At 43.5% G+C, this 7,732-nt stretch overlaps 1 long non-coding RNA gene across 1 annotated transcript in view; it reads right to left on the reverse strand.

The window, feature by feature from the left end:
* The window catches only part of LOC125438362, a 22,823-nt gene extending 17,487 nt beyond the window's left edge, over window positions 1–5,336 (reverse strand). The window contains exons 1-2 of the long non-coding RNA XR_007245337.1: window positions 5,326–5,336; window positions 1,369–1,371 (exon numbers count right to left, since the gene is read on the reverse strand). This is a non-coding gene — a long non-coding RNA (uncharacterized LOC125438362). The remainder of the gene's footprint in view (window positions 1–1,368; window positions 1,372–5,325) is intronic.
* Between the last annotated feature and the right edge of the window lie 2,396 nt (window positions 5,337–7,732).

The following is a 7,732-nucleotide window of genomic DNA, read 5'->3' on the forward strand; positions in this document are numbered from 1 at the left end:
CCCAGAGAGGAGCCTGGCTGCTGCATTCTGCGCTGAGTTTCAGTTTCGGATCATGGCTAAAGAGTAAGCCACGCATGGGAAGCCCGAGTTACAGTAGTCTAATCCTGAGAGGTGACCGTGGCATGGATCTACCCGAAGTAGCCAGATCGGGCCGGGGGAGAATCTGCATGGGCCAGTTGCCGTGCCTGCATAGAATGGTAAAAGCTGCCTGGGCTGTCTATGGGTGACCTGGACCACCAATGATACGAGATGGTTATCTCCTTTGAGTATAAGGTTCTATCCTATCCACTTTTCACCTGGAACAATGCTTTCGTGATCTGAAGTTACATTGAAATGAATTTAAGATTTTCCGTTTTACAAAATAGTTTTTTTGGAAGAGCTTCTTTACTGCACTCAGAGAGACAGAGGCTGGAGCTGATCCCATATTTAACCAGATTTTTCCAATAATATTTTCTTCCTGTCTTTGGAGAGAGTCCCACTGGTGCTTACGAGAACATGAGGGGCACTTTAGCCCCACCTCATGTTTGTGTGCGTACCAGGTTGGAGAAGAGGAGCAAAGCAAAGTCCTTACTTGCAGTGACAAGGATTCCTTTTATAATTTTGTACAGATATTTCTTTTTTACTATAATGTCTTTGATTACATGCTGCTTGAAATTCTTTGGATTCCTGGTACTGCTAGCTGGGGATTAAAGATGTGTACCAGAAGTGTAGTCGGATACACATTCTAGACCAGGGTTCTTCAAACTATGGCCCTCCAGATGTTCATAGACTACAATTAGGCCATGTAGCTGGCAGGGGTTGATGGGAATTGTAGATCCCATGTGAGACATCTGGACCGGTGAATAGTTTGAAGAACCCTGTTCTAGACTTTAAAGCTGAATTTCAGTAAAATTTAGGAAACCTCTGGATTTTATGATCCGATGGTTAAGAATACCTAATAACCGAGAAGGGGGAAGGTACAACACTGATGGGAGTTTCTTAAAAGTTAGATTTTGAAGAGCACAATTTCAAACAGTTCAAACGAGGGAGGAGAAAAATGGGAAGTGTCTAAGGAAACCCAGCACCACCGATGTCTAAAGACTTTCAATGGAGCTAAGATTTAAAAAAGGAACATGTACCAAAAAAAAATGGAAAAAAGGAAATCACCAAAGAGGAAGGAATTCAATCAAATAGCCAGGATGTGTAGGGACAAGGTCAGAGAAGCTAAAAAAAGCACAGAACAAGTTCAGACTTGCCAGAGTGGTTAAAAACAACTAAAAAAGAGTCCTTTTTGGGTTATGTCGGTAGCAAAAGTAAGAAAGAGGAAATGATAGGAGGTCACTGTGCGGAGAAGGTGGCAAAATGTACTACAACAGAGAAAGACAGAACTACCTCAACACCTTCTTTGCCTTGGTCTTCTCCCAAAGGGAAAAAGTGATCAACCCAGAAGGAAATGGAACAGAAGAAGATGTAGTAGAAGGAAATTTAGCACAGAACAAATAATGAGCTGAAGTGCAGGAATACCTGAATCCACTTTAAATGGGTACAAATCTCCCACAGGGCCTGATGAACTACATCCCAGGAGTGATAAAAAGAACTGGCTTAAAAGCAATCCTCAGAACTGCTTGCAATAACCTCTGAAAATTCCTGAAGAAAAAGTCCCAGCAGACTGAGGGAGGGCTAAATGTTTTCCCCATCTTCAAAGATAGGGGAGAGGTGACCCAAAAGAATTACCTGCCCAATTAGCCTGACATGTAGATACCAGGAAAGATTTTACAGAGCAGATCATTAAAACAGACAGTGCATGTAATCACTTAGAAGGAATGTCATGATCACTGAAAGAAGTCAACATGGGTTTTCTCAAAAACAGGTAAATGCCACACTAAACTCATCTTTTTTTGTTAGAGTGATACGTTTACACAGTAGATAGAAAGGAATACTGTGGATGCCCAGCATACCTTGATTTCAGTAAGGACTTTGACAAAGGTCCCCCCATGACATTCTTGCCTGCCAGCAAGCTAGTAAAATGTGGAGCTAGACAATGCTACTGTTAGTTGGATTTGTAATTGGTGGACAGATGCAGGTTATGGCTGGAATATTGACTAACACTGGGCCCAGGGCAGAAACCTGTGGCGCCCCACTAGTCTTTTTTTTTTTTAGAGGCTGGAGATTGCAAAGATCTTTGAGAAAATACAGCTGCTTTTGAGGGTGGAGTGTATGTATATGGATGGATATGACCAGTGGTGGGGTTCAAAAATTTTAACAACAGGTTCCGATGGTGGTGGGATTCCAGAACAGTGGCATAGCGCCAATGGGGGGCACTGGGGCGAGGGGCACAGCGACGGGGGCATGGCCAGGCATTCCATTGTGAGTAGGGCATTCCTGGGTAAGGGCTGTGGCAGGAGACACAGGGTGCGCCTGCATGCCTAGTGCAGTTCCTCTTAAGCCCCACCCCTAGATTCAAATAATGACTGTTTAAAGTATTAAAAAGCAATATACCGAAAGGTAGTGTATTGTTTCTTTTTTATATAATTATATTGATTGATTTTAAATAATAACATATAAGTAAAGGAAAGGCAAGGCAAAACTGTTTACAATTGTTTAACATATTACAAACATATCTAATTGTCCTATCTCTCTCAAACCCCACAACTAAAACATCTACGTATTGCCTCCCCTCTTGCCCATACCATTTCCCTCCCTCCCTACTTTCTACTTCCCTTCAGATTCCTATAACTACTTTATCTATTCTAAAAAGCTTGAAAGAAAACTTTTGAGAGGGAGAGATCCAAAATCCTTAATCTAAAAGAGTAGTTTAAACTCCTCTCTTTCAATGCTCAAATTTCAAGGGGAAAAAAGAAAATGAAAATCTTTATCTATAATACTTTCCCAACCTTTATACCAATGAACAAAAAAATAGAGGTACTATATATTGTAATTATGGCTCATACAGTTCATACACACACGTGGGGAGGGTGCCATGGGGAACAGGGGGGCTACAGGGGGCACAGGCTGATTTGGCATTCCCCACTTGAAGCAGATCGTGTTATTACTTAGGGGACAGAAATTACCCCCTTGTCCATAGTGGAGCTAATCATTAATAACCGGTTCTCGAACTGAAAATTTTGTAACCGGTTCTGCACGAATAGGTGTGAATAGGCTGCATCCCACCTCTGGATATGACCCTTTTTGCCCCACTGAGAGTCATTTTCATTCCCACCCCTTCTGGAATTTTACAATTGCTTCATAGTCTCCTGCCTAAGTACCAACTGGCTGATCTCACCACTCAGCCGGAGCTTCAAAGGTAGAATAAAGACTTCAAAAAAAGAACCATCATGGTGCAGTGATTAGAACAAGTAGACTCTAATCCTGGAGAACTGGGTTTCAATTCCCCACTCCTCCCCTGAGTGGCAGATGCTTACCCTAGTGAACTGAATTTTGATTTCGAGATACCTTTAATGGCATATAGAATTGTTTAAAGATTCCAACTTAGCAAGATAATAACAGCCTTTACAACTTTACAACTTCTGTGGCGAGTTAAAAATAACACCATTTAAAAGAATTTAGCCACCGCTTCCAACAGCTTCGTTGAGGTTGTGTGGCTGTTGGTAAACATTTGAATATATAACCTTCTGTTTATCTGTAATGCCTTCACTTCCATGCAGGAAGAGGATTATGTGCTTCTTCCTACCTATCTCATAAAGGACAATTAGCATATGAGATGCTGTTTCCACAGAACCCATGCCACGGGCATTTCCTTTCTTATGTGGGATTCCAAAGAGTGGCGTCCAAGGCTAAGGAAGGAAAGGCAAGGGCATTACACCTAGCTAAGCTGGTGATGACTAGCTCTATGCCACGGGCCTCAACTCCAGGAGATAAAGGTGCCCGACTTTGGGCTACAATTAGTCTATCCACAGTATTATTCCCAGAGAGATCGGGGGGAACAAGGTTTTATTAAGCTTCCTCTAGCATCTGTTGAGAACTACTCTGTCAAAAAAGTCTCTTCTTGATAGCCCCATATAGACCTCCTGCTCTGTTAGCATTAGCAGGTCCTCCAAGGAAATGCCCAACTCATTAAGTTTGGCTTCGATTTTAACCCACCACTGGGTTGTGTGGAGGATGGAGCGTCCCTGGGATGTATAGTCCAGTGAGAGCTGAATTTGTTTCTCCACTCCTACGCATTCATGTGGAGTGACCTTGGGCTAGTCACTGTTCTCTCAGAACTCTTTCACCCTATGATTCTTGAAGGACAGGTGGAATGAGAATGCAGTAGATAATTAGAAAGATATTAACTAGTTGTTGTTTCAACATATGTGAGCATATCAGTGAAGATCCCTTGCTGACCACATTCAACTAATGATTGGTGGTGGAAAATATGATCAAATTGTAGCTGATCTATCCTGAAGTTTTCATGGCAAGAGATGCCCAGAGGTAGTTTGTCATTGCTTTCCTCTGGGTCGCAACCCTACGCTTCCTTGGTAGTCTGCGGTCCAAGTACCAACCAGGGCAACCCTGCTTAACTTCTGAGATTTGACAAAATCTGGGCCATTCGGTACGAATTGAACACTACCAAGATGAAACTTTCCAGTTTTGGGATGGGATTTTAAGGATTTATTTTTACAACTTTATTTTCCCTGCTCTTGAAGACTAAGTTTGGCCTCCTGTTTGAACAGCCTCTCACTCCAAATGTGCTTATCATTGGCATAGGCAGGGTAAGGTGACAACGCGAGATGAGGGTGTGGCGCATTATCTCAGTCGCAGCCATTTGTAAAGTCACTGCTGGAAGGTGGTTTACAATTTGCAGAGCGCCGGGGAAGTTCTTACGGACTTCTCTTGACTCTTCCAGGCGGTGGTGTCTGCAGACAAATGTACCCTCCAATCCCCAGCACAGTGATCTGTCTAAACACCGTTTGACATGCGTTGCTATTAGTGTAGCACCTTATCAAATAATATGCCCTGATAGAGATAAAAGGTTTTACAACCTTGCCGCCTTTGTTTCTGTATGCGTTCACCCACAGAGACGGCTTGGCGGCAGCTAATAATTAGTAGAAAAGACAAAGACAGATCTATATGGCTCAGAGTCAGAAGCGCCCGCGTGCATGTTAAGCAGTCAGGGATGTGGAAATCTCACTGCAGGGGGTGGAATGAGCGGGCGAATCTTGAGAGCAACCAGCGGAAGACCATCTTTTGTTTTGCTCAGATTCCCACAATGAATGGTGCAGGCACTGGATTGGTGGACTTGAAAACCACCGTGGTACCATTTAGGGGTTGAAGTGCCAGTCGAGGGTAGGGGGAACCCTGCACAAATCTCTACTCCGGTGGTCCCCAACATGGTGCCACAGTGACTGATGACATATTTTCTGGTGTCCACCAAGTCTTTTTAGTCTCTAAGGCAGCAGAAAACAAGCTTGCTCCATCTTCGACATGACATCCTTTCCAATATTTAAACATAACTGTCATGTCCCCCCTTAGCCTTCGCTTCTCCAGACTAAATATCCCCAGCTCCCTAAGCCTCTCTTCATATGGCATGGATTCCAAACGTTTTAGCATTTTGGTTGCTTGTCAATATCCTTCTTAAACTTCACGGTGCCCAGGAGCTGAGACACAGTGCAGCTAGGTGAGATGCAGTCTGACCAATGCAGAGAATGAGGTACAATTCACTTCCCTCCAAATCCCCTAGACACTGTTTTCTGTACTCTTAGGCTGTTTCCGCACGGGCGGAATACAGCGCCCCAGGAACGGCAAAAACGCTGTCCCTGGGGAGGTGTTTACACAGGCGGTGCTGCTGCCCACATGTGTTTGCCCAAGTGGTGTGGAAACGCCACTTTTGAACCTCACTCCTTGAGCGGGGGTTTTCAAAAGTGGCACCTTCCACCGGCTGCCATGTGAATGGCGGATGGAAGGCGGCATTTCCCTCCCGCCTTCCCCAAACGGCTTACCTGCTCCTGCTGGCTTCTGTCACGCTGTGGAGGCCAGGGGACACGCCCCCTGGCCTCTGTCTTCAGAGCCATTGCTCTGGCCAGGGGCGCATGTCCCCTGGCCTCCACAATGTGACAAGAGCCAGAAGGAGCAGGTAAGAATCAGTTAGAGAAGAATGCAATAACCAATCTTGAAGGCTTCGCCCTTCCCCTGCACTCCTACCGGGACCGTCTGTCCGAACGGTCCCGGGGGGGGTGTGCATCAGCATAATTTATGCCCATGCTCCCTTGCTCAGCGCCCGTGCGTAAAGGGCCTTATTGATGCATCTCAGAATTGCTTGGCTTTCTTGGCTGCCATATGACACTGCTGACTCATGTGTTCAGTTTGTGGCCTGCTGAGACTCCCAAATCCCTTTCATATGTACTGTTGTCAAGCCAGGTTAATCACTTGCATCCTATATCTGTGCATTTCATTTTTTTCTGCTTAAGTGTAGAATCTGACATTTATCTCTGTTGAAATTCATTTTGTTTGTTTTGGCCAAGCTCTCTAATCTGACCAGATCATTTGAATCCTGTCCATGTCTTCCAGGGTATTAGCTACCCCTTCTAATTTAGTATCATCTGCAAATTTGATTAACATGCCCTCTATTTCATTATCCAAGTCATTGATAAAAACAAGTATTGAATAGCACTGTGCCCAGGACAGAACCCTGTGGCACTCCACTACTTACTTCTCTCAGGATGAAAATGAACCACCATTGATGAGCAGGTTTTTGATGAGCACATTTTGTGCTTTTTTTGTGCTTCTTGTGCTTTTTTGATGAGCACATTTTTGACCAATCAACCAATTACAAATCCATCTAACAGTTGCACTGTCTAGTCCACATCTTTCTAGCTTACTCACAAAACTATCATGGGGCTTTGCTCAAATCAAGGTATGCTACATCCACAGCATTCCCTTCATCTACCAAGTTTATCCTCCTTATATAAAAAAAAAAGAGATAAAGATTAGTCTGGCATGACTTATTTTCGAGAAACCCATGTTGATTTTCAGTGATTACATTATTCCCTTCCAAGTGCTTTCAGACAGTCTCCTTAATGATCTACTTTAGAATCTTTCCTGGTATTGATGTCAGGCTGACTGGGTGATCGTTGTTTGGGTTCTCTTTTTCCACCTTTTTGAAGATGGGGACAATATTAGCTCTCCTCCAGTCTGCTGGGACTTCTGTTCTCCAGGAATTCTCCAGGAATTCTCAAAGATTATAGCGAGCGGTTGTGAGATTACTTCTGCCAGTTCTTTTAATATATGAAGCCTGCTGGGTGCCCAGACACAGTTCTCTTTAACCTCTCTCTGTCCACACAGAGGCAGGCAATGGTAAAGCACCTTAAAAACCCTAAGGCAGCTGTGACTTTATGATGTACATGATGTACATGTATTCTGTTTATACCTAAAGTGGACTAATGTATATATGTGTTTACTGTGTTGCTAGCATCATCATCATCATCATCATCTTCATCTTCATCATCATCATCATCATCATCATCATCATCATCATCATCATCATCATCATCATCATCATCATCATCATTATTATATTCGGCTTAATAGACCGCCCAACCCCCAAAGAGCTCTGGAGGAAGATTGTACAATGAAGACATAAAACAAATACAATATAAGGTCACATAAATACAATATAGTGATAAAACATTAAAATTTATTTAAAATACATTATAGCAGCAATTCCAAAAATTACAGATAAAAATACATGCACAGATGCATGCACAGATGGCGCCCAACCCAAAGGCCAGGAGGGCCAGGATTGCCCAAAAATGGA

The sequence above is a fragment of the Sphaerodactylus townsendi genome, linkage group LG08 (assembly GCF_021028975.2).
Source record: "Sphaerodactylus townsendi isolate TG3544 linkage group LG08, MPM_Stown_v2.3, whole genome shotgun sequence".
Taxonomy (NCBI): Eukaryota; Metazoa; Chordata; class Lepidosauria; order Squamata; family Sphaerodactylidae; genus Sphaerodactylus; species Sphaerodactylus townsendi.